Source organism: Balaenoptera acutorostrata, chromosome 10 (genome assembly GCF_949987535.1).
Source record: "Balaenoptera acutorostrata chromosome 10, mBalAcu1.1, whole genome shotgun sequence".
Classification (NCBI taxonomy): domain Eukaryota; kingdom Metazoa; phylum Chordata; class Mammalia; order Artiodactyla; family Balaenopteridae; genus Balaenoptera; species Balaenoptera acutorostrata.
In genome coordinates this window covers 26,085,705-26,110,744 of record NC_080073.1, presented here as the reverse complement: position 1 = coordinate 26,110,744, position 25,040 = coordinate 26,085,705, and the positions used below count along the sequence as shown (strand labels likewise).

General features: G+C 42.5%; 1 protein-coding gene across 2 annotated transcripts in view; it reads right to left on the bottom strand.

Moving 5' to 3' along the window:
* Positions 1 to 25,040, bottom strand: part of PRICKLE2 (prickle planar cell polarity protein 2) — a 339,195-nt gene that overhangs the window by 166,373 nt on the left and 147,782 nt on the right. Inside the window, exon 1 of one of the 2 annotated variants that reach the window (XM_007192396.3) lies at positions 1,982 to 2,274. The exons of the other annotated variant lie outside the window; for it this stretch is intronic. The gene's annotated coding sequence lies outside the window, so the exon portion shown is untranslated. Of the gene's footprint in view, positions 1 to 1,981; positions 2,275 to 25,040 lie in introns of those variants that run through there. 2 annotated transcript variants of the gene reach the window in all.

Genomic DNA, 25,040 nt, shown 5'->3' with positions numbered 1-25,040 from the left:
AGTTTCTCAAATGGAAGCCCAACCCCAAAAAGAAAAAAAGAAAAGGCTTGTTGAGGGAGAAGCTTGAAAGGCTGGGAGAGGTTGAGGGTATCACTGCAGAAAGATTGCCTGGTAACAGAGCTTTCTTATATTACACCCAAAGCTGTGTACCATCTGAGGCTGATTCAGGAAAATACTCAAATCTCCTGGTAATTTCCTGCAGACAAGACATTTAATCATCTCCAAGCCTCCACCGCAAGAGAGAGAAAAAAAGCAAAAAACCTAAACCAAATGATTCACACTCTTAAAAATGAATCTGCCTTCGGAACAAGAACTGTTTTCTGCTCTTGAAAAGCAGCCACGATTTGTTATTCTAACAAAGTGTTCCCTTCCTCCAAGCAGAAATAAAAGTCGCTCAAGGAGGGCCTGTACTGATTTCTGTTCAGCATTTCTTGAAACTTCCATCCAGTCAACAGTTTCTCCTGGCAGGTTCTCAGAAATCCAGGGAGAGCTGGGTAGTCAGTGACTAAGAACACAGGATTATTTTTATAAGCTTTCCCCACACCCCCACTTTCTGGCCCCATGGGAAGATGTTTTATTGTAGGATGAGCAGAATTAGCTGTACATATAAATTCTTCACTGCTCAGCTCCCTTGACACCTTTATCTGAATTGCCTAATGGCTGGGAAGATTTGGCAATTGATGATTTGAAAAAGGAAAGGCTCAAATCCTCCCCAAGTGGTATTTGTTCTGTCTGTACATACAGGGCTGTGTCCATCTCTCTAATTACTCAGCTAGCTGCACAGATAAAAACATCTGTTTGCAGAAAGCAGGGAACCCAAAGTATACAAATGAGTCACACAACACCCAAACAACCGCAAATAAAGGTAATCCAGCAAGATGAGGGCTGTTACAAGCCAAAATAATTTAATATGGGCGGAAATGGACTTTGGCAATCCATGCATCAGACTTTGCTCCAATTTTGGAAGGCTTTTCTTCCAGCAGCCCAGCAGCCTCATCTTCAAAAGCAACAACAACAAAACCCAAAGAACAAACAAACAAAAACGACCAACCCGATGGCCCTCTACATTAGGCTTCCAAGTTCTTCCTTAGGTACACATGAGCAAACAGATTGGGGAGAGGGAGGAAGCTGAAAAGGCATCTTTTAAATAAATCTTACCCCTCCCCCAGCCCAATCCCTATAGATTATTTTGGTTTTAAAATTTCCCAGGATACAGCTGCCTAGGCACTCCAGATTTGCATGATCTCAGGTAAGTCTCCCAACAGCCAAGAGGGTACATCTGCAATCCTGGGAGAGCAGGGTTCCAATGAACTCCCCCCAACAGCTTTCCCCATCCCACAGACTCTTTTCTCAGAGCTAGGAAGGCCAGGAGAGGGGGGCCTCTCCCCTACTTCCACCCCCAATTCAGAGAGAATAAATGAACACATTTCAGAGCTGCTTAATTACAGATATCCACCAAGGAGAAAAGCAAGGAATTTTTAAAGTTCTAGGAAAACGAGCAATGAGGAATGTGGGGAGAAACACATAATCTTTTAAAGTAGACCTTCCTGGAGACATGAAACATTTTTTGAGAGTGTAAGGGAAATAAATAAGTAGGTCATTAACAATACATACATTTTAAGTACTTGAGGGAAATGAACTGTAAAAGAATAAAGGCTGTTTAAAAAGCAAGTTCAGGGACGTTTAAATGTTTCCCTCGAAAATGTCCTAATACAGTAACAACATGATCCCTGTCTCGTGATACTGTTACTATTATTGGTTAATCAAGTGTGCAAAAGCTGGGAGACGCTCAGATCAAAAGGACCCCAAGGTCCCCTCCCTATAGCTCATGACCTCCCCAGTGTCTGTGTGGCAAGGCGCATCTCTCCCAGAGGTTACTGTCCCAGTTTAAGGCCCCCTTTCCTAGAGAGGGTGGTGAGAACCAGGAGCCCCCGCGCCCCAGTGCCCCCTCCGTGCGCCCTGGCCCTGGGGGGCCACTTACCCGGCTCAGCCTTGCATCGCTCGCCGCTGCGGCGCCTCCACCGCCGGGAACTAAGGGGCTGGGGGGAAGGGGCCGCAGACCCAGGGGCAGGGGATGCGGCTGCGGCTAAGAAGACCGGCGGGGCGTCGGCCGCCAACTGCCCGGAGCCAGAGGGGGCCCTGCAGGGGCTCCGCGCAAGGGAGGTGACATTCCCGGGGCGCGGTGGTGGCAGCTGCTTCCCTGCGCAGCTCTGGATCCAGGAAAATCGCTCAGGTCCCCAGGAGGGACGCTTCCAGCTCTCCAGGCTGCCTCCCAGCTGCTTAAAGGGACGCCTCCCCACCTACCGCTGCGCTTATTGGTGAAAATTCCAAGCTCCAGGCCAATCCTAGGCCTGTTCCCAAATTGAGATTTCAATCAAGGGAGCTACTGCTTTAAAATTAGAAAAGGCTGATGGCAGTGGGGGGTGGGGGTGGGGTTCAGCCACCTTTCCTCAGAAGCAGAAGGACACAGGCCCTCTGGCCCGTGCACGTGGAGGTCCCCAGAGCTGGCAGTGGCTGCAAAAGCAAAATTATGGTGTACAGCAGAATACACGAGGAAGGCCGGGAACCCCTTCCATCTGACTCGTCCTTCAAGGCTCATCCAACTTATCACAGATTTGGAGACCCTTTATTGCTGGGAAGAACCCCCCAGCTAGGTGCTTCTAAATTCTCCCCATTATTACCCCCTTCCGGGGCACTCATCACAGTTTCACTTGTATTTTTATTTTTTATTTTTTTGCTTTATCTGTCTCTCCCTTTACACTGTAAATTCCACCACAGTTGGGATGTTTCCATTCCTCATCACACTGTTATTACTTCCTGCCTGGAACACTGTGAGCTCTCAGTAAATATTTGTGGACGGAATAAATGAATGAATAAACAAAGGAATGAACAATGATACATCCTATGTTAGCTGTGACAAGTGTTAATTAAAAGGCAGTATTCAAGAGGCCAGGTGTTTCAGTGATAGCCTCTGCCTCTTACTAGTTATGTAACCTGTGCCTTAGTTTCCTTGTCTGTAAAGCATGATCATGAAATCTCCCATCTCACAAGGTTGTTGTAAAGATGGTATTAGCTCATATCTGGACCACATGCTGTGCTCACTCAATAGCTGTAGACTATTGGATAGTCAAGAGCTAGTGTTATTAATGAAATCAAAATACATTTCCTGGGACTTCCCTGGTGGCCCAGTGGTTAAGAATCCGCCTCCCAATTCAGGGGACCCAGGTTCGAGCCCTGCTCTGGGAAAATCCCACATGCCGCGGAGCAACTAAGCCCGTGCGCCACAACTACTGAGCCTGCACTCTAGAGCCCACGAGCCACAACTACTGAAGCCCGCAAGCCTAGAACCTGTGCTCTGCAACAAGAGAAGCCACCACAATGAGAAGCCCTTGCACCGCAACAAAGAGTAGCCCCCGCTCGCCACAACTAGAGAAAGCCCGTGCACAGCAACAAAGACCCAAGCAGCCAAATTAATTAATTAATTAAATTTTAAAAAATACATTTCCTGGGGGGTTGGGATGGTCTGACTGCTGGTTTGGCTTCTTGGTATTAGTCATTCACGAAACAGATGTGAATTCAGTGCCGACTCTGTGTCAGGTCCCGTGCAAGGTGCTGAGGTCACCAACTCCTAGTGAGTGGGAGTGTGCATTAGGGTTTCCCAGAGATACAGAACCAGTAGGATATATAGAGAGATATGTGGAGATTTATTATAGGAATTGGCACCCATGGTTATGGAGATAGAAGAGTCCCATGGTCTGTAGTCTCCAAGTTGGAGAACCAAGAAAGCTGGTGTTATAATGCAGTCTGAGTACAAAGGCCTGAGAACTGCGTGCCAGTGGTGCACGTCCTGGTCCCAGTCCAAAGGCCTGAGAACCAGGAGTGCCAATGTCTGAAGGCAGGAGAATATGGAAGTCACAGCTCAAGCAGAGAGAGCAAATTGATCCTTCCTCTGCCTTTTTGCTCTCTTCACACCCTCAATAGATTGGACGATGCCCACCCACATTGGTCAGGAGGACTCTTCTGTAGGAAGTCCACTGATTCAAATGCTAATCTCTTCTGGACACTCCCTCACAGACACACTCAAAAATAATGTTACCAGGGGCTTCCCTGGTGGCCCAGTGGTTGAGAATCCGCCTGCCAATGCAGGGGCCAGTGGTTCGAGCTCTGGTCCGGGAAGATCCCATGTGCTGCAGAGCAACTAAGCCCATGTGCCACAACTAATGAGCCTGTGCTCTAGAGCCCGCGTGCCACAGCTACTGAGCCTGCATGCTGCAACTACTGAAGCCCACGCACCTAGAGCCTGTGCTCCGCAACAAGAGAAGCCACCGCAATGAGGAGTCCGCACACCACAACTAGAGAAAGCCCACGCGCAGGAACGAAATCCCAATGCAGCCAAAAATAAATAAAATAAATTTAAAAAAATAATAAAATAATGTTACCAGCTATCTGGATATCCCCTAGCCCAGTCAAGTTGACACATAAAATTAACCAGGGTGGGGGAGAGGAGAGAGAAAGAGACAAAGAGAATTACGTTAAATGACAGTCAGCAAAGACATATGATCAGGAATGTTTATTGTAGGATAGTTTATAATATCACAATAACTGAAGACGATCATCCAATAAAAATAGGGGAAATGGTAAAATTATGGTACATCTATTTCATGGAATACTATACCGCTATGAGAAAAAAGAGGCAGAGTTAAGTGCACTCATAAACAATGAACTCCAAAATACATTAGTAAGTAGAGTGCAGAAGGTAAAATATATCCCTGCTTGAGTAAATAAATCTTCATGTATTGTATACACATATATATGCTCTATGTGCATAAAATGCTTCTAGAACTATGCCTAAGAAAATGATAAAGGTTATTATACCTGGCAAGGTGGTTTGAGAACTAAGCAGGTCGAAGATGGAAAGGAGAGTAATATTTCATCATACATTCTTGTGTATTATTTGATTATTTTACTATGAGCTTGTAATAAGCTCCTATTTCTGGCAAGATGGCAAATGATGACAGCCTGAAACTTCCAACCCTTCAAAGACCCTAGATATGCTAGGTAAAATATAACAAAAATTATTTTAAGGGCTTAGCTGACTCACAATTAAGAAAGGAGAGTACCCAGGTGGTAGAAATAAAGAGGTAACTAAAAACAAGAATGATGAGCATGCAAATTCATGCTGGGGCTATGAGGTAGAAGGGAAGGTGGCTGGCAACAGGGGAATGGTTTGTCTCCCTAGGGGCTAGGATTTGAATGCCCAAGCAGGACAGAATAGGAGGCCTTGGAACAAGGAGAAGCAGCAAGTTGTTAGTAGACCCCTACAGAAAACCAGGAACACTCCCTGAGGACTGCACCCTCAGTGAACAAACAGATTAGAAAAATTGTCAACCAACCCAAGGAAACTTGTCTTTCTATCCGTGTTCTGAGCAGGAGGGAAACGTTTAAGTTGAGAATTAGAAACACTAGGCCTATGCCTTTCTTGAGAGTGGAGTATGAATAACCAAAGGCAGAATCAGAAAACTCCAAATGAACAGTTAATATAAAATTTGGTCCTGTTCATGATATGCCAAGAATTCCCCCACAGAAGCAGATGAAAAATTGCCCTGGAGAGTCAGTCCTGTAACCTGGGCTAAAACTGGCCCTGCAAAGCATGAGCTCCCAATAGTAAATTACAAAACACAGAGTCAAAGGTCACAAGTCAACAAGCATGAGGATCAGAGGCTCAAGAATTAGAGGTCGTAAAACAACATTTTGGAAAAGAACATTAATAAAGTTTAAAATGGTTAAACACAATAACGCTAGAAATGGAAACTCTTAAAAAAAAAAAAAAAGACGACGCCTCTCTCTCCCCACAGAGTCATTAAAATTTCAAACTCAATGGAGAGGTGAAACAGAAGGCTAAATACTGCTGAAGAGAGAAATACAGATCTCAGTACATTACACAAGATGAAACACAAAGGGATAAAGAGGTGAAAACTATGAAAATGAAGTTAAGAGATACGGAGGATAGACTGAGAGGGGCCAACATATGTCTAATAGGTGTCCCGTTGGGAGAGAATAGACATTCAGAAGAGGCATAATGGCTAAGAATTTTCTATAATTTATAAAAGTCATGAATCTTCAGATTCAAGAAACACAAGGCATCTCAAGCAGCATAAACATAAGAACATCTGCATGTACTAATCACTCATAAAAGTACAGTTAATAAAAGACTGAACTGAGGAAAAGTGAAACAGTTTGATAATGCAATGACAGAGTTAAGCAGAAGGCACTTAGTAGGATTAAAGAGAGGCAACTCTGCCATTCCACATTTAGAGGTGGACTATATTTCCCTAGATCTTTTATCCCCAAATATAATGAATTCTGAACTATAGAAGGTTCTTACAGGCCTAGCTGTACATTAATATGGCTCCTATGTACCAAGGTGAAGTGGCAGAGAACTCCTGGGAAAGCTGTATTCATTCAGCCATTAAACAAAAGTGGCAGAAAAAAACACAAAAAAACAAACCAACAGAAACACAACGCCCCTGTCCTCAGGAATCTTACTCTGGTGGTAGAGGAAGCAGATAAACAGATCGAGAGTGTCATCATAAGGGAGCATAAACGACTATAGAAACACAGAGGAAGAACATCTCAACCAGCCTTGCAGAAAAGTGGTACCTGATGGAAGGCTTCCTGGAGGGGGTAACATCTACACTGAGGGAGTTGGTACCCTTCGGAGGAAACACTTTAGAGTTAGGCTTGGCTTAAAATCCCAGTACTGCCACCTATCACCTAGTGACCCTGGCCAAGTTATGTAACTTCTCCAAGCTTCATTCATCTCATCTGTAAAACGGAATTCACAGCACTAGTCCTGGGGTTGTTTTGAGGTTTAGGGATAATAAATGTAAAGCATTTAGCAGAATGCTTGGCGTAAAATTGATATTTACTAAATGGGCAGCTGGTGTTATTATTAGATGAAATTCAGTGCCTGGGTGGGAAAAAAATGCCTTCTGTTTTAAAAGGTGATTTTCTTCTGAAAGCTGAAGAAGACAGAGGCTTCAGCCTATTTTCATGAAACTATCTTGAAGACCACTGAATATTTACTGAATCTACCCTGCAAAAGTAACATTATCATGCTATCAAAATTTAAAGAGAGGGCTTCCCTGGTGGCGCAGTGGTTGAGAATCTGCCTGCTAATGCAGGGGACACGGGTTCGAGCCCTGGTCTGGGAAGATCCCACATGCCGCGGAGCAACTGGGCCCGTGAGCCACAACTACTGAGCCTGCGCGTCTGGAGCCTGTGCTCCGCAACAAGAGAGGCCGCGATGGAGAAAGGCCCGCGCACCGCGATGAAGAGCAGTCCCCGCACCGCGATGAAGAGTGGCCCCCGCTTGCCACAACTGGAGAAAGCCCTCGCACGAACCGAAGACCCAATACAGACAAAAATAAATAAATAAATAAATTAAAAAGAAAATCCTTAAAAAAAAAAAAAAAAAGACTAGCTTTAAAAAAAAAAAAAAAAAAAATTTAAAGAGTTATCCAATCTGGTCCTTTTAATAAAGAAACTTAAAATATAGTTACCCCAAAATAATTAATGAAGGCTGCATATGTTAAGTGTCAAATATGTGACTCTCTTCTGTGATAAATCCCAAAACCATGACAGAATTCTTCTCTTTATCATGAAACCCTCATTCCCAACCACAAATCAAGTTGAAAGAATTCAGAGTCCAGCAGGGAAAGATTGGACCCTCCTCAGTATTACTCAACAAGTTTATGAATGACCTGGACAATGGATGGAGAGGGAACTCGTAAAGTCCAACCAACGATGCCAAGTTGCTGGGCCCTGCCAGTGCTCAGCAGATAAGAACACAGAGCGATCTAGCCAATCTGTAGCAATGGCCTGAATTAAAGTAGAGAAATTCAATAATGGCAAGGGTTGCGCCTGCCCTTTGGAAGAAGCACTGAACTGTGCAGTCTTAGAGAGGGAAGAATTGGCCAAGGCCAAGCTTTCCATTCATTTCTTCATGCATCATTTAACAAACATGTATCTAATGTCTACTACGAGAAAGGGTTTGCCTTATAGGCTGGGTAAACAAGGAAAAACATGAATAAAACATGATGTCTGCCTTCAAAGAGCATAAACGTAGTGATCTGAAATCTTCTTCCCTTGAAACTGCCCATGCCTTCCAACATCTTCCTGCTACCATGCAGTGGTGATCTGACATTCATAAACCATCTTAAGTTTGCACTAGAGACTAAACCCCATCATGTTTCACAATGGCAAATAGATTTCATCTCTTGGGCTAACACTGATTGATTAGTAGCGGATTCCTGGAGTGCGATTTGATAAGAAGTCTGAGGCTACATATGGCAGGAAAGCATGCTGTGATTGATTAGTGATGTCTGTCATGTAGATGGAGAAGGAGTGACAGCACTAGTGCTATAAATCTGACATCTCCCATCTAGTCCAACCCCCTCAATTCCACAGATGAGAAAACAGAACAGATCTTTCTTTCTTCCTTTTAAAATTCAGCAACACTAGCAGGGGCAACCGAGGAGAACCTCCATATCTGAAATGTTGCTGAGAGAGAAAAAAAGATCTAGAGCTTGGAATATTTCTGATGAGCTTTTAAGATATGCACTCAAATCCTTTAGCAGCCTTTGTATTCTGCAGCAAACAGACTAAATGGAGAAAGCTACATACTTTGATCTCCTGGTTAGCTACAAAGAGCATCCCTCCCACCCCACTAGACACACAAAGACTACATAAAATATATATACTTTGAGTATGCTTGAGGATTTAAAATGCATTGGGGGACAGAAATGTCTATAAAATGAATATATTTCAGAAATACCAAGTGAATAAATACAGAGAACAGCAATTAACATGTTATTTAAGAAAGAACAAAGATTTTTATCATTTTATTCTGTTAAATGGTACTGATATCATCAGCCAAAGAAAGGAAAAGAAAAGCTCTTATTTATTTTCATAAGACACTTTATATCCTGGGGACTCTGTAACACTAACTAAGGAGATAGGGTCTGTCTCTGTTAAGCATTTCCACACCCAATCTATCAACACTCACAACCATCACCCAGTCCTATCACAAAGAATCCTGGCTCATTCCCTGCGAAGGACAGAATGGTATAAAGGGACAACTGATAAGCAGGAAGTCCAACCCCAGCCTGATTCAGATACAAAGAACAAATTGTAGCATTTGATTAATATGCCAGCTCTTCTGTCACGCTAACTGCAAAGTGAATTCTATGGAAAACCAACTCCTTGAGAAATAGGTCTAATTAATTCAGTTACATAAACTCCAGTGAAATATTAGGGGGAGGAGATGGGGAAGGGAGGAAGGGAGGGAGGAAGGGAGAGAGAATATCAGAATGAGAATGAGGAGAAGGACAAGGAGGGCAAGAGAGAGGGAGGAAGGGAAGGAGGGAGGAGGGAGGAGGGAGGGAGGGAGGAAATGAACAAATGAAAATAAATGATTGAGAGAATGTGAAGAGAATGCTCTGGAGATCACTGGGTTTACCTGGAGGCCCCCAAAGATATGTTCTGACTTAAGGTGATAGGAAACCTATTTATATTTCAATCAAACACTTTGTTGAAGGTTTGGGTAAGATATTAAAAGATGAACAACTGGGAATTCCCTGGTGGTCCAGTGGTTAGGACTCCATACTCTCACTGCCAAGGGCCCAGGTTCAATCCCTGGTCGGGGAACTAACATCCCACAAGCTGTGCAGCACAGCCAAAAAAAAAAAAAAAAAGATGAACAACCACCAACAACCCTTTAATGCATACGTTGGTCAGATTAGTTTTTCCCCCCAAGACTCACTCATTTGCATACCACCTTCAGGATTTCTGCTAAATCTGCTTTTACTAAATACCGTGTTCATGATTTGTCATATTGAATGTGCCTTATATTATTATTTATATTGAATAAACAAGTTGTGGGACATCCAGACCATGGAATACGACCCAGTGAGTAAAAGGACCAAACATAAGCAACAAGACGGATGAATCACAAACACGCAGTGCTGAGAGAAAGATGGCAGACTGAAAAGGCTACACATATTGTATGATTCCCTCATGTGACATTCCAGAAGAGGCAAAATTATAGGCACAGAAAGCCAAGGGTTGGAGATGGGAGGTGGGATTGAGAAAAATTTAGAAGGTGATAGAGAACTGGTCTGTATCTTGGATGGGGCACTGGTTACATGACTGGATGTATTTGTAAAAACTCACGAAACGGTAAACCTAAGAGTAAATTTTAATGTATGCAAATCTAAAGAGTGAAAAACAAAAACAGACAAAAACCCAAAAGTTAAAAACATCCCTTGTATCACTCTGGCTTTTATTATTCCTGTATTAAGCATTTTCCTATTCTTCTGTTTTTGTAAAGATGTTTAACAAATTACTCAAAAAATAGTTACTGAGGAGCTGTGGCATGCCAAAGGCTATGACCACGACATTGTTCTTTCTCAACTAAAAAGGGAGATGATCAAGTTTTAGAGAAGTGCCAACTCTAGCACCCAAATGAGATCTCCTTGTTGATGTACTTACGAAGTTTAGAACACTGAAAAGAGAACTGTTTTTAACCGTGTAACTCAATGTTAGTTAATTAATGGATTCTGGACCACCCCAAACCATGTCACATTGTGGGAAACAGTGCTAGAGACTGGAAGCTCCATGAGGGAAGGGATTGCATCTGTCTTATTCTGCACAGCGATCCTCAGCACCTAACACAGCAGACACTTGATAACTATTCACAAAATGAATGAAAGAAACCATTCAATTGTATCTCATGCTCCACCCCTGCAGGAGAGAAAACTCCGGAGGCAGTTCAGTTCATCAGTAGACAGCTGGCTCCTGGATTAAGTTCTTGCTTACAGTAAACTGGCAGCCTATATGCCACCAATGTGGATCCCAGAGAGCCAGGCCAGCCAACCCTTCCACTCAGTGTCTTTCAAAAACCTGAGTCTTTATCGTCTATCAACCTCCTTCTATGCACTGTTCCTCATGGGACACGGCTTCAAACCAACCCTTTTGCATCCCCGCCACTTAAAACTGTGACACCCCAATTAAATGAGAATGAGGAATTATTGTCAGTGCTGTTCGGTGAGATACGGTCCCGTAAGAAAATATCCATGCTTTTTAGAGAAACCTGTTTAGGTACGTAAGGTTAAAATAACATGATGTCCGAGATTTGCTTTCGAATACTTAGGAAGGAGAATAGTAAAGGAGAGGGGGAAGGAGGGAGGAACCATAAGCAAAAGGAAAAAGAGATCGATGAAGGAAATGTAGCAAAATTTTGATAATTGTTAAATCTATTACACAGGGATTCATTGTACTATTATTTCTACTTCTGATTATGTTTTAAAATGTTCTTAATAACGAAAAACTTTCAAGCATGATTTGACCAGGGCAGAACAGGGTGAGTTTACGCCCTTCTCGTTCCCGATTTGGTGATTCTAAGATCATATTAATTTGATTCACACTGAGCTGTTGACCAAAACCTGTATAAATGTAGGTTGTTTGTTTTTCTTTTCCCTTCATGTGTCTCTCACTAGACTCCATCTACTTTATTCTACACCTGAGTAGCTGGGTTTCTGGCTCCAAGTGCAGGTCTGTTCTTTTTTTTTTTTTTTTTTATTAATTCAGCCCGTCATCCCTGTTCATGCCGGAATTTGGGACTCTCAATCTGCTTCCTAATGCCAAGTATCACCAAGTACATTAGTTTCCAAATGCCAGACTATGTGTATGTAAGGACCATCTGCGATTTTGTCAATTCTGCAGATTCCTGGACCCCGACCCTGGAAATTTAAATTCATTATGTTTGGGACAGGGCCCAGAACTTGTATTTTTAAAGCTTTCTTAAAACCAAACTAATATATTCATTACTTCTCCATTATATTATCAAGTACGTTAGAAAAATTGATGAATGATACCTAAAGATTGAACAGAATCTCTTGATTATTACATTTGGGGGAGGGAAGAAATGGAAATATTTATATTATCTTTGATTACTATTCCTAAATTGAAAAGGCAAACTTTCCAGTTCGCAGGGGAAACTGATCCCTCTCAAGCTCTTAAGAGCATTTCTAACAGAGGTAATCTGTACGGGTATGAGGTCTAGGTATCAGCATTTTCATTTTCTGCGCCTAAATCTTGACATCTCTTTCCTTGGTGGTTATGGGAACATTCTGGCCCTGCATGTTCAGGTATATTACTTTGGAGGTGTATGCCACATTCAGCCATGCTCACCTGCATCCATTGTTGTTGTTTTTTGGCGGGGGCGGGGGGGGGGGTCATTCCTTCCTTCGGCATTTGGAAAACAAGGAAGCATTATGCAAATGAATACCCCTCCCATTTTCTCCCACTCTCTGACTATACAGGAACTCTCTCACTGAATCCTTGCAACAGACTTTCAAAGCAGCAACTATGAAGATCCCCATTTTTCAAAGGAGGAAACTGAGGCACAGAAAAGTTAAGTAACATACCTCTAGTATACACAGCTTGTAAGTGCCTGGGATGGGAAACTGAGAACTAACGGCAGTTCACTGCTGCGAAGTTTTCAGGCGCTCAGACATTTTATCCATCCACCTGGTCTACCTTACACTTACTGAGCACCTACTATACACAAGCCATTATAGTAATGAGCTCTGAGTACACAGATATAAAAGAACACAACTCACAATCAAGAAGAACTCAGTCTGTGGGAGAGAGACAGATCTGTTATACATACACTGATAAAACAAAGCATGGAGCGATGTACCCTGGGTATGAAAAAAGTACTGTGAAGCGAGTGACCTGGACCAACACAAGAAGGTGATGGTAGCAGCAAGTCTCAAAGAATGAGGAGGAATCCTTGAGGTCGAAAAGGGGAGAAACACATTCAGGCAGATGAAATTCAAGAGAAGCACATTCAGGCTTGAACGAGACCCGAGAGTGGCAGGAAGGAGACACTTTGTAGAGCTGATCAACCTTGGCAGTACTGACACTGGGGGCTGGAAAATTCTTTGTTATGGAGGCTGTCCTGTGCCTGTAGGATGTTGAGCAGCAGCCTTGGCCTCTACCCACTAGACGCCACTAGTATCCCTGATAGTTACGATGGCCCCAAATATCTCCAGATACCACCAAATGCCCCTAAGCAGCAGATGCACCCCATGGAGAACCCGGACTCCTGGGAAAGCCTGCCTGTATGCGTGAAAAGAAAGGAGGGCGAGAAGGGAGAGTTTGCCAGTGACTGAAAAAAGGGAGAGGGAGGTAGTTTGGGCCTAGATCATGAAACAAGCCAGCCAATCAGGCCCCTGCAATTCTACATCACCATCTGGCCACTCTGAAGTTCATTTCCTTTAAAAGGGCCTCCTCCCAATTCCAGGCTGTGCGTGCAATCCACATTAGAAGATATAATTTTGATACTTTGGTTTCCAGCTTGGACACTTAATGCCTACTATCTAACCATGGAGGAGGCAGAATTCTGAGATGGCCCCCAAGACTCCTGCCCTGGGGAATACACATACCTTCTCTCAATTTTTCAAACACTAACCTAGGTGCTACTGCGAAGGAATTTTGCAACTGTAATTTGAGGTCCCAAATCAGTTGACCTTAAATTAAGGAGATTATCCTCAAGGAGCCTGACCTAATCCTATCACCCCTTGAAAGAGACTGGGATCTTCCTGGACACACAGATTGAAAGGGTGAGGGGCATTTGATGTAAGAGAGATTCTTAGTCATTGGCTTTGAAGATGGAGGGGGCCACATGGCAAGGACCTAAATGTTGCCGTTAAAAGCTCTTGGTAGAGCCACTATGGAGAACAGTATGGAGGTTCCTTAAAAAACTAAAACTAGGACTACCATATGGCCCAGCAATCCCACTCCTACACATATACCTGAAGAAAATCAGATTTCAAAAAGATACATGCACCCCAATGTTGATTGCTGCACTATTTACAATAGCCAGGACATGGAAGCAACCTAAATGCCCATCAACAGAGGAATGGATAAAGAAGATGTGGTACATACACACAATGGACTATTACTCAGCCATAAAAAAGAATGAAATAGTGCCATTTGCAGCAACATGGATGGACCTAGAGATTGTCATACTGAGTGAAGTAAGTCAGACACAGAAAGACAAATATCATATGATATCGCTTATGTGTGGAATCTAAGAAAGGGTACAAATGAACTTATTTACAAAACAGAAATAGAGTCACAGATGTAGAAAACAAACTTATGGTTGCCAGGGGATAAGGTCGGGGAGGGAAAAACTGGGAGATTGGGATTGACATAGCCACACTATTATATATAAAATAGGTAACTAATAAGGACCTACTGTACAGCACAGGGAACTCTACCCAATATTCTGTAATGGCCTATATGGGAAAAGAATCTAAAAAAGAGTGGATACATGTATATGTATAACTGAGTCACTTTTTGCTGTACACCTGAAACTAACACAACATTGTAAATCAACTATACTCCAATAAAAATTAAAAGGAAAAAAAAAAAGCTCTTCGGTGACGGCTGGGAAAGAGGGACCTCAGTCCCACCGCAAGGAACTGAATCCTGCCAACAGCTCGATGAGCTCGGAAGATGAGCAGATGAGAATGCAGATGAAAACATCTTGATTTCAGCTTTTTGAGAATCTGAGCCGAGAAGACAACCACACCCTGCCCCACGGCACTGCGAGATAATACATACAGGTATTGTCCGAGGCCACTAAATTAGTGGTAATCCGCTGTGCGGCCACAGAAAACGTGACCTAGATCCCTCAGTCCTCCAAGGTCCCGCTTCAATCCTTGCTTCTCCATGAGGCCTCTCCCCACTCCGCGCAGAGGGCAAGCCAGGCCACTGCAAGTTTCCCCACATCACCACTCTCCTTCTCATGCTGATCCTGCTGCCCCAAACACTTGATGTGACATCTCACATGGATAAATGACTGCTCTGCCTACCACTGAACATGTCCTGAACTGTTGCATGTTGTGTTTGTTTGCCCCTCTCCTTCCCTCCCCTTCCACAGAAATCAGCATTGGGAAGATAGCAGTCCTCTCTTGAAGGATCTTCTGAATTTCTCACATATGCCTATCAGAGCCCATTGTAGACACTTATTAAATCATTACTGATTGATGGTCGGGGTCCCCACCCCTTACCCCACACATAAGGGGATGAGAGGTATTGCAAACCACTGTCAAATTCACATTATGACTGAACTGACTTGGAGTAATACGTTAGCATTCAAAAGAACCATTTGTATTTCAATAATGACTTAAATGAGATCACTCTCATTGGTGATCATTACTCTCAAGTCAAGGTGACCTCTCATGGGTCACTTAACTCTCAGGGTCAAGCAATTAATCAGTTACTATGAGCTGCCCAAGAAAAAGTCTCAAGGCTCCTTGAATTTTACACTTTCTTGCTGCTCCTCCCCTCTAGATGTAAGTAAAGCTTGATATTTCTGGTCACTGGGCTTGATGTTTAGTCTCCTTGTTAGAAGACCCAAATTAGGAGTTTTCCAAAGGAAGCCTTCCATTACCACCGGCCACTAAATATTCTACCCTCCTCTGGAGGGGCAACAAGAGAATTTCAAGAATCACCTTTCTCTAGGAAAATGATGAGCACAAAGGAGTATGTAGACATTATTAACTAAAATAAGTTAAATCAGAAGGCATCACTTATCTTTACTGACCCAATCGCTCTTCACCATGGAATTGAAAATTTGAAATAATTGAAGGCTTAAAGTCTATTTGTAGTATGAAGCTTTCACCTTCAGATTTCTTTCCAGGATAATTTCAGGAATTAGAGCTCCTGGGACCTCAATTTACCAGCTAACCTATGTGTACATTCTTTTCATTTCTGCAATTATCAGCAGGTCAATTCATATGACTGTGATAATTGCAATACTTGGGGCTGATTATGTCTCAAAATTATGTATGCTAGAGAACTAATAATTATGGACAGAACTGGGAGCTCGAACTTATAAGCTATGCAGTCACAGCTTCCTTGGGTAGCATAAAAATGGCCAGGCTGTAAAAAGTCAACCTTCACTCTGGCCTCATTCAACTCCCCAGTGAGTTATGCTAATGAGACCAATTCAAGTTACCAAGCAGAGTTACCAGGGAATGAGGAAGGCAGGATTTACATTTGGTAAATGCATACCGTGAGAGATGAAATATAAGTGTTTCTGGAAAATTATTACTCATAGTAACGGATTCTCTAGAGGAGGGTAGAGAATGTCTGTCAGCTATGTTACTGCCCACGTACAGCTTCCACAGCAAATACCACTAACTGATCACTAAAGCACTCCTTCCAGCTGGGCCTGGAGCCAGCCCCAGACTCTTTCTCAACACAACTCTCCCGGGAAGCAAAAGCTCCTCCCAAACGATCCCAACTGGCCCACAAGATGAAGTCAATTTGCCTCTTGTTGAATTAAATGTACTGATGGTTCTCCCTCTTCACCAAGAGCCATGCTTCCATTTGGCTGATTTTTTTTTTTTTTTTTTAAATGCAGGAAAGGAAAAAGAACACACAAAAAAAGAAAAAAGAAACTGAAGCATGTCATCTACTCGGCTCTATCCTGCCCACCATTTCCAGAAATCATCAGGTGCCCAAGAGCCACTCTCTTTAAGTACTTGGAAGTTCTAAACATTTTGCCATTCGAGCTTTGGAGCAAAGTGAGGAGGCATCTTCTCCGGTTTCTTTGAAGGCTCCTCTTTCTCTGTGCCTCCTTTTAGTGGAGTCCTTGGAGGTTCTCTCCTGGGCTCTCTTCTTGTACAGCTCTGAAGGTGAGCTGATCAACTCCCCTTCTCTCCAGTGGCACCTGTCACCCTCTGTTGGCTGACTGATGTGTTCAGGGCCGGGCCCTGCTCTAGGTGCTGGGGATGAGGCAGTGAACAAAACAGACACAGTCACTGTGGAACTTATATTCTATTGCAGTGGAGAAAGACAATCAGCAAATAAGATGAGAAGTGCTAAGGGGCAAAAGAAAGTCAAATGAGGGGAAAGAAGGATGGGCAGAGTGCAGAGGCGCTAGCTTAGAGAGTGCTGATGACCACAGATCTCCTTTTTATCCCAGAGATCTTTCCTAAGGTTCAGACTCACGCATCCTAACTACCTTCTGGGTATCTGCGCCTGGAAGTCCCACAGACACAAAATTCACCACACCTGCCACGGATCACCACCATCTTCCAAGTTTTCTTCCTCAGTGCAACCATCTACCCAGACTCCTAGGTCAGACACCTGATGGCATCCTTAACTCCTCCATTCCCTCTACTTCCAAACAGCTTCTAAATACCACTCCACCGCCCATGCCCTGGTCCAGGCACCATTCTCTCTTTCCTGGGCTGCTGCATCAGCCTTACTCATGGCCAGAGATCTTGCCTCTCCTCCCATCCCATGCCAATCCCACTTTACACACTGTGTCTGGAATGATCTCGTTCAACGATACATCTGAGCACGTTACTCTCTGCTCAAAACTCCTCGGATCAAGGACCCCGACTCACAGAGAACTTCAGGATCTGACCCTGACTTACAGTGCTAAGTTTCTTTATCAAAACTGTCCCCCAACTCTAGCTAAACTGCCCTGTTTGTAGGTACTCTGGTTTCTTGCTCTTACAGCTCTTGCTACCTGAAACCCAGTTCAGTCCTTTCCCCTGAAGTAATACCCACTCATCCCCCACACATCTCTGACCTCTGGGAAGCCTTCCTGGACCTCAGAAGACCCTCTCAGGTGCCCTGCCTGTTGACCAACACAGCAATCAGCATGCTGTTGAACACACAATAGGCACACATTCAATAATCCTTGAATAAATGAGTATGTCAATGTACACATGTACAATGTACAGATCAATTTGCCTAACTGTAACCAAATTCTTACAGGTTTCAGGTATCCTGATTCATGTGTCCTTAGTGATCCAAGCGTCTGAAGGCAGGAATTCCCAGGCTTGGGGCAAGTCATTTATTCTCTCTGAGCCTCAGTTTCTTCACTGATAAAAAGAGAATAATAATTCCTACTCTGGGGAGGTGTCATGATGAGAAAGTGAAACAGTGCCTTAAAAGACCTAGCACGTGACTGGTACAATGCGGATTTGCAAATGGTAGCTCTTATTATTGAAAAAAATTTTTTTCTGCCTGCAAGTCGGGCAGAGAACAGAAGTGCTTTCTGAGATGGTGTCATTTCCCGGAGGTTATCAGACCTAGGGGAAAATGATGAGGAAAAACGCATCCTCTTTATCAAACGCCCTCCTTTGCTTTTGAAGATGTCTCCAGCACTTTGGTCTTGCTATTCTGTTTTTATTCAGAGTTCATTTAGCTTTAAGCTCACAGTCTTTATTTTAATACACACTGCATTTTAACAAGTAGGTCAAAGCCATTTTATACTTGCAATATGATTACCATAGTAATCGCTGTATTTTATAACCTGCAAAATGCTCCCAGGGAGACCAGTAGGGACAGCTACAGTTTGTAACAAAAACAATAATTTCAGCCCTGCAGAATAAGCTCCTCTTAAAAACTCTCTTGTTGCAAGTATTAATTTTTGAGGCTCCCACAATATTTGGAAATGGCAAGTGCTAATGACTAACTGAAGATACAGTCAAGAGCTTTTCTTGAGTATGTTTTTACTTTTAGTAGCTTTATGTTGGAGAGTTAATATTAATACAAATAAAAATAGTAATAGTAGCAGCTAATACTTATACAGTGCTTGAAGTAGACTGTCTGCAAAAATGGTCTGAATAATTTCTCTGCCAGTACTCTCCCATACTGGCTATGGGTTTGGTTTGGTTTGGTTATAGGATGTGCTTGGACCAATGAAATATTAGTCAATGTAACTGAAGCAGAGGCTTGAAAAGCAACTGTACATTTGGCCTTTGCTCTTTTGCTGCTGTTGGGAAACCTGTGACCACAACCATGTGAACAAGCCCAGCTCCTGTTGTCACAGATGCCATCACACTAAACACATAAGTGAAGCATCCAATAGTTCAATCCAGCCCCGGACAACGAGGCTCAGACCAGAAGACCTACCCAGCCTGCCTGAATTGTAAGAAATAATAAAGAACTGTTGTTCTAATCTACTAAATTTTGGGGTGGTTTGTTATGCAGCATGAGAAAACTGATACAATGTTTTACATAAACAAAGTGCTTTACATAATGAATGCTTCAAAATGCTTTCCATAAATAAACTCATTTACTCCCTACAACAACCCTTTGGGGACAGTACTAGTATGTATTTCACAGATGAGGAAGTTAAAGCACACACAGAGATCTGGTAACTACATTAAGTCACATAGCTAGAATACAATGGAGTCAGAATTTGAAACCAGTCCCTCTGGCTCCAGAGTATCTGCTCCTAAACTACAATACTGATGATAAACTTTTCTAACTTTTCTCCTACAGAAATATTTATTTTATACATTATGAAAAGTATTGTTTAATGTGAACAATTACATCCGTGATCAAGATCACCAAATACTATTGTGCTGTAAGGAAATACCACAGGAAGACATTTTGGATCCTGAAAGCAGGAGATCAAAAGTACCCCCAGTCATGAATGCACCAAATTCCATTAAAAAAAATCTGACTGATACAATATAACTTTTAGAATGAATTTTGAAAATATAAAGCAAATAATAAACTTCAATCAGACTTTATTATTTTAAATTTTTTAGGTTGTATGCTTCCTTAATTCTTTATACATTTTAGTCTAGTAATTAATCACAAAAGCAATATAAGCTTTTTAAATATAAAGTATATAAACTAAAAGTGAGTCCCTCCCTCCCTTGCTCTCATCCTCCAAATTCACCTTCTAACGTAACAACTATTAATAATTTAATGTGCCTCTTTTATACTTTTCCTTTAATTATGCAAACATAGTTATTATTAAAGGCTTAACCAAGTTACTGTTCTTTAAAATTAAAAATAAAAAAATCTGTTGACTATAAAGAGCATATTTTAAAAGCCTCATCATTCAAAGAAATCTTATTAAAGCCTCAGTTCATTATAATCAAGTATCTACAAAAGTGACAATTATTCCTTCACTTTACACAACCAGCAGAAAAGCTAGCTTCTATAACACATATACAGAAAGCCAGTTTTCTGGTCTTTTGGTCTACAATAGAATTCTTATCTGAAAAGCCCTACCACACCTTTCAGAATTGAAGTCAAACTCTCAGAACGGCCATGCTAGATGGCAGGGCAGGAGACCTAAAACAAGTCTTTAAAATCGCACACGCACACCAAAAAAAACCAAAAACAAAAAAACCAAAAACACAAGCCTAGCAAATGCATAAACACAAAAATGAGAGGCCATCCCAGCCTAAAATAAGAGTAAAGCTGAAAAGAATAAATTCTCTTAGAAGGTAAGAGTGTCAATATATACTGCAAGTTGTTAAGAACCATGGGAAGTCAGTTTCTATCAAGTGACAGAATCCTAGCAAAGCAATTCACCTTCCATTAAACCCAAAAATGTCTGTGATTTTTTTTTTAATCCAACTTAAAATATTTTATTTGGATCAAAAGCTTTTGTCCCAATGACAAATGACCTTTGTATAGAATATATAAAAAATGAACACTAACATAGGAAACATTATCTTTGCATCCACTTTGCCGTGTTTTCCTTCTTCACAATATGCTATTCTAGATAAGATGTGGATAAAGAATGTGATCAGATGGGGGTAGTTAAAATTCACTTTAGGACTTCCCTGGGGGCACAGTGGTTGAGAATCCGCCTGCCAGTGCAGGGGACACGGGTTCGAGCCCTGGTCCGGGAAGATCCCACATGCTGTGGAGCAATGAAGCCCGTGCGCCACAACTACTGAGCCTGCGCTCTAGAGCCCGTGAGCCACAACTACTGAGTCCGCGAGCCACAACTACTGAAGCCCATGGGCCTACAGCCCGTGCTCCGCAACAAGAGAAGACACCACAATGAGAAGCCCGCTCACCACAACTAGAGAAAGCCTGAGCACAGCAACAAAGACCCAACGCAGCCACAAATAAATTAACTAACTAATTTTTAAAAATTCACTTCAGATTTCATAAGGGCAACCTACTGAAACTCTCAGAAAGGGAGGTACTCCTGACGCTTCTACTTGGTAAGATAAACATGAAGGACTGTCCCATTATTTTCATAAAGTAATATATTCTACATATTTAAGGGCACTAAAACCCCACTTAATTCAGAACAGTGCTGGTGAGCACTGTATATATATACATACATAGTATGTATATTACAGATATTGAAAGCTTTTTCTTTAACTTATACTTAAACCATGAGTCTGTAATTTGGATGGGTAAATAAGGGATGATGATGAGAGGAGCATTACTTAATACTGGAGCCACTACTGAGATCTTTGCTTTTACTTGTTCATCCACTCAAGACATCCTTATTGAGCATCTACATATGCCAGGTCATGGGACAGGTCCCAGAAACGTAAGGGAGAACAAGATGAACAGTGAGATGGAAGATACACCCCAAAGGAGTGGACGAGAAGACTGTAAGCATAAAAAAGACTGCACCGCTGCTAAGTTTTCCTCCTTCTGACAAGTCTAATTAAACCCCCCAAACAGTAAATAAGTTACTATGCAATTTTTTAACATCTTTATTGGAGTATGCTTTACAATGGTGTGTTAGCTTCTGCTGTATAAGAAAGTGAATCAGCTATATGTATACATATATCCCCGTATCTCCTCCCTCTTGTGTCTCCCTCCCACCCTCCCTATCCCACCCCTCTAGGTGGTCACAAAGCACCAAGCTGATCTCCCTGTGCTATGCGGCTGCTTCCCACTAGCCATCTATTTTACATTTGGTAGTGTACATATGTCCATGCCACTCTCTCACTTCGTCCCAGCTTACCCTTCCTCGTTCTCGTGTCCTCAAGTCCATTCTCTACGTCTACTATGCAATTTTTTAATAACTGAATTAGGATCAGGAGATTTCACTAATTCATTCATGTGTTGAACGTCCCTATGTGCCAGGCACCCTGACAAGTACTGGAAATATGAAGGGAACAAGACATGGCTCTTGCCTTCATGGTGTTCTTTCATAAACAGGCAAATACCAGAAAGAACAAGGTGGGATGGAGTCACGTAGAAAGAACACCTAACCTGGTTTTAGGGAGGAGGTCTCCCCAGAAAAGTTATATCCAAGTTAATACCTCAAGGATGAGGTTCTCTTTGGGCTTTTAAAATGGACTTCCATTTAAAACATTTAATTTCTAGCCAATAATTCAAAAGCTTCTTCTTGCTTTGAGTGAGTGAGAACCTGCATCAGGCCCCCAACACAATAATTCTCCGATTTTAACGTGCATCCAAATCACCTGGGATCTTGTTTCAATGCCGACTCTGACCAATGGGACTGAGGTGGAGCTGAAATTCTGTATTTCTGTCCAGCTCGCAGGAGACGCTGAGGCTCCTTGGGGGACCACACTTGGAGGAGCCAGGCCCCGGCATAAAAGGGCCCCTGGCCCACAGATGTGTCGTGTTTGGCTGGTGTAGTGCTCCCAGAAGTCTCCGTTAGCTGGCAACTTGTAGAAATCCAGAGATTTTATATAAAAAGCAGGATCTCCAACTTCTTTTGAAAAATTTACATCAGACCAAGTTGGCCCTAAGTTTCCTCAAGGTGGCCGTCAGCCAGAGGTAGGGAGAGGCCTGTGACCTTGGGTTCTCCACAGTGACCTTGATCCCGCAAGAGCTCTTCCCACCACTGACTGACTCTACATGCCCTCCGCCCCCTTAGGTGTCTAGCAGGTGGAAAGTGTTAACAACCCACCCAACCCATCCAACATTCTTCCGGAAGCAGCCTGCACACCTGGAAGGAAGTGGTGCCTTTAACTGATAATAAGAAAGGACCAACAGCCTTTTATGGAAACAGCACAGGTTTCTGTTGCCAAATTCATCTGGCTTGGCAAGTGCCTGATCTGCTCCGAGGTGGCCTTTCAGTTTACCCCATCACGGAGATAACGGGGCATCCACGGGGGGATGTGCATGGACCGGACGACTGCAGGGCTGCCAGGCTTAAATGCCAGTCTGGGGTGCAGCCCAGGAAATACTCAGTTGGCTGAGAATCCTGAGAGCCCACCCTTATCCTTTAAGATGTCAGCACCTGAACGCATCTGGAAACACTTCTCAGACTCAAGCCTTGTCCAGAAGTGGGGGAGGGTCTCCACCTGGAGAGAACGTGCGTGTTGGCAAGCGAGTGAGTGCGAGCAGGCCAACAGACCACAGGTCTTCTCATCATGGAATATTAATCTGCACACTGGCGCTTGGCTATTTTTACGTTTGAATGATGTCTCTTCATTTGGATGAGACAGAGATGTTCCACTTCGTGGCTCAGGCTCCTAAGATCGCGAAAGCCCTCCCGAGACATCCCTGCCATCTATGTATTAACAGACAGAGTGAAAAGGACTGATAAAATCTTTAGTATCAATTGATGAAAACTATACCAGGAATCACTTATTCTCTGGTGCTTCCAATGGCTGGTGTGTCTGTCATTTCCTATGATGAGAAAGATCTATTAATACTGTGGTAGGAGCGGAATTAGGGCTTGTGAAAAATAAAAGTGGCTAAGTCATTTCTGTTTGTGGTTGCCATCATGCATCTTGTTCCTCATTACTTTTCTTTACTAGGGTCATATTTTTGATTTGGACCTATCTTTACCTGTCACTTTGAATTGTTAGACCAAAACTTTGCATTTTCATAGAATCAGTGGTATGAGACGGAGTAGAAATTTAAAATAAAATCACTGACAAGGAATAAATGCTTAAAGCAACCGGAGGAAAAAATGGAGCTTAGAGCTCACGCATATTAATGCAGACACATGATCATGCCACACACAGTCATATTAATGTTGTGATAGTAATAAGAAGGATCTGGGAGAACCCATATCCTTTTGACACACACATACTGGGGAATATTAGGATGACCCAGTTTTTCTGCTTGTTTGCTTGTAGTATTTAAATCCGAATTTTTAAAGCTTTCCAGATAATGGACTTTGACATAAATAACAAACACATAAGAAGCTGCTCTAAAAAGCACATTGTCCAACACTACAGGGCAACCTAAGTTGAACTAAGTGGATCCAGAAGTTCCTCTCCAATTACTACCCACAATTCTTAATCATGCAGCCTCTGAGTGAATGACGCTGTGTTAAACACAATGCACAGTTGTATTCACTCACCACAACTGTGACTAAATGATCATATGATCATGTGTTCCATGTTGGTCTTCCATTCAAGAACATAAAAGTACAAGATAGCAAGGCCCACATTTATCCATGACGATAATCCCAGATTCCCATAGCTCTTGGTACACAGTAGGCACTTAAATATTTATTGACTCATTGAATGAACAGAGATTAAATGAGTGAATAAAACTGGACTAGGAAACAGTTACTGCCCTTAAGAAAGTTGAACTCAAAATGGGAACTCACTCAGGGAAACACAGACTCCTTATGACTACTTTTAAGGAAGGCATGGATACACTGACACTTAGCATTGAAAAGAGCTAGGAGCAAACAGATCAGGTAGGATTTTAAGAGAAACTAGTTAATCAGGAAAATTCTTCTAGCCTGGGAGAGAAGAACTAGAGTCAGATTCTAATTATCATCACTGTGCTTTTCAAGCACCAAATGCAAACTTGGGAACTTGAATGATGAACTCAAGTCAAAATGAAGAGGTTGACATTTTTCAAGATTCAGTAAATCATCTCTCTTGTTTTTTCAACTGCACTTCAATAGTTTTTCAAAGCGCCCAAAACTACGGAGCATTCAAATATTCTGAGCAGCAATGACTATGACTACATCTGGAACGTTAATGAAAATCTTAAAGGTTGACTTGACTCTCAAGTCCTTCCATAACAACAACAACAATGGGGCCCAAGTGAGAGGTCCAGAAGGGAGTGTGCTACTACCAAATGTAAAATAGCTAGCTAGTGGGAAGCAGCCGCATAGCACAGGGAGATCAGCTCGGTGCTTTGTGACCACCTAGAGGGGTGGGATAGGGAGGGTGGGAGGGAGGTGCAAGAGGGAGGAGATATGGGGATGTATGTATATGTATAGC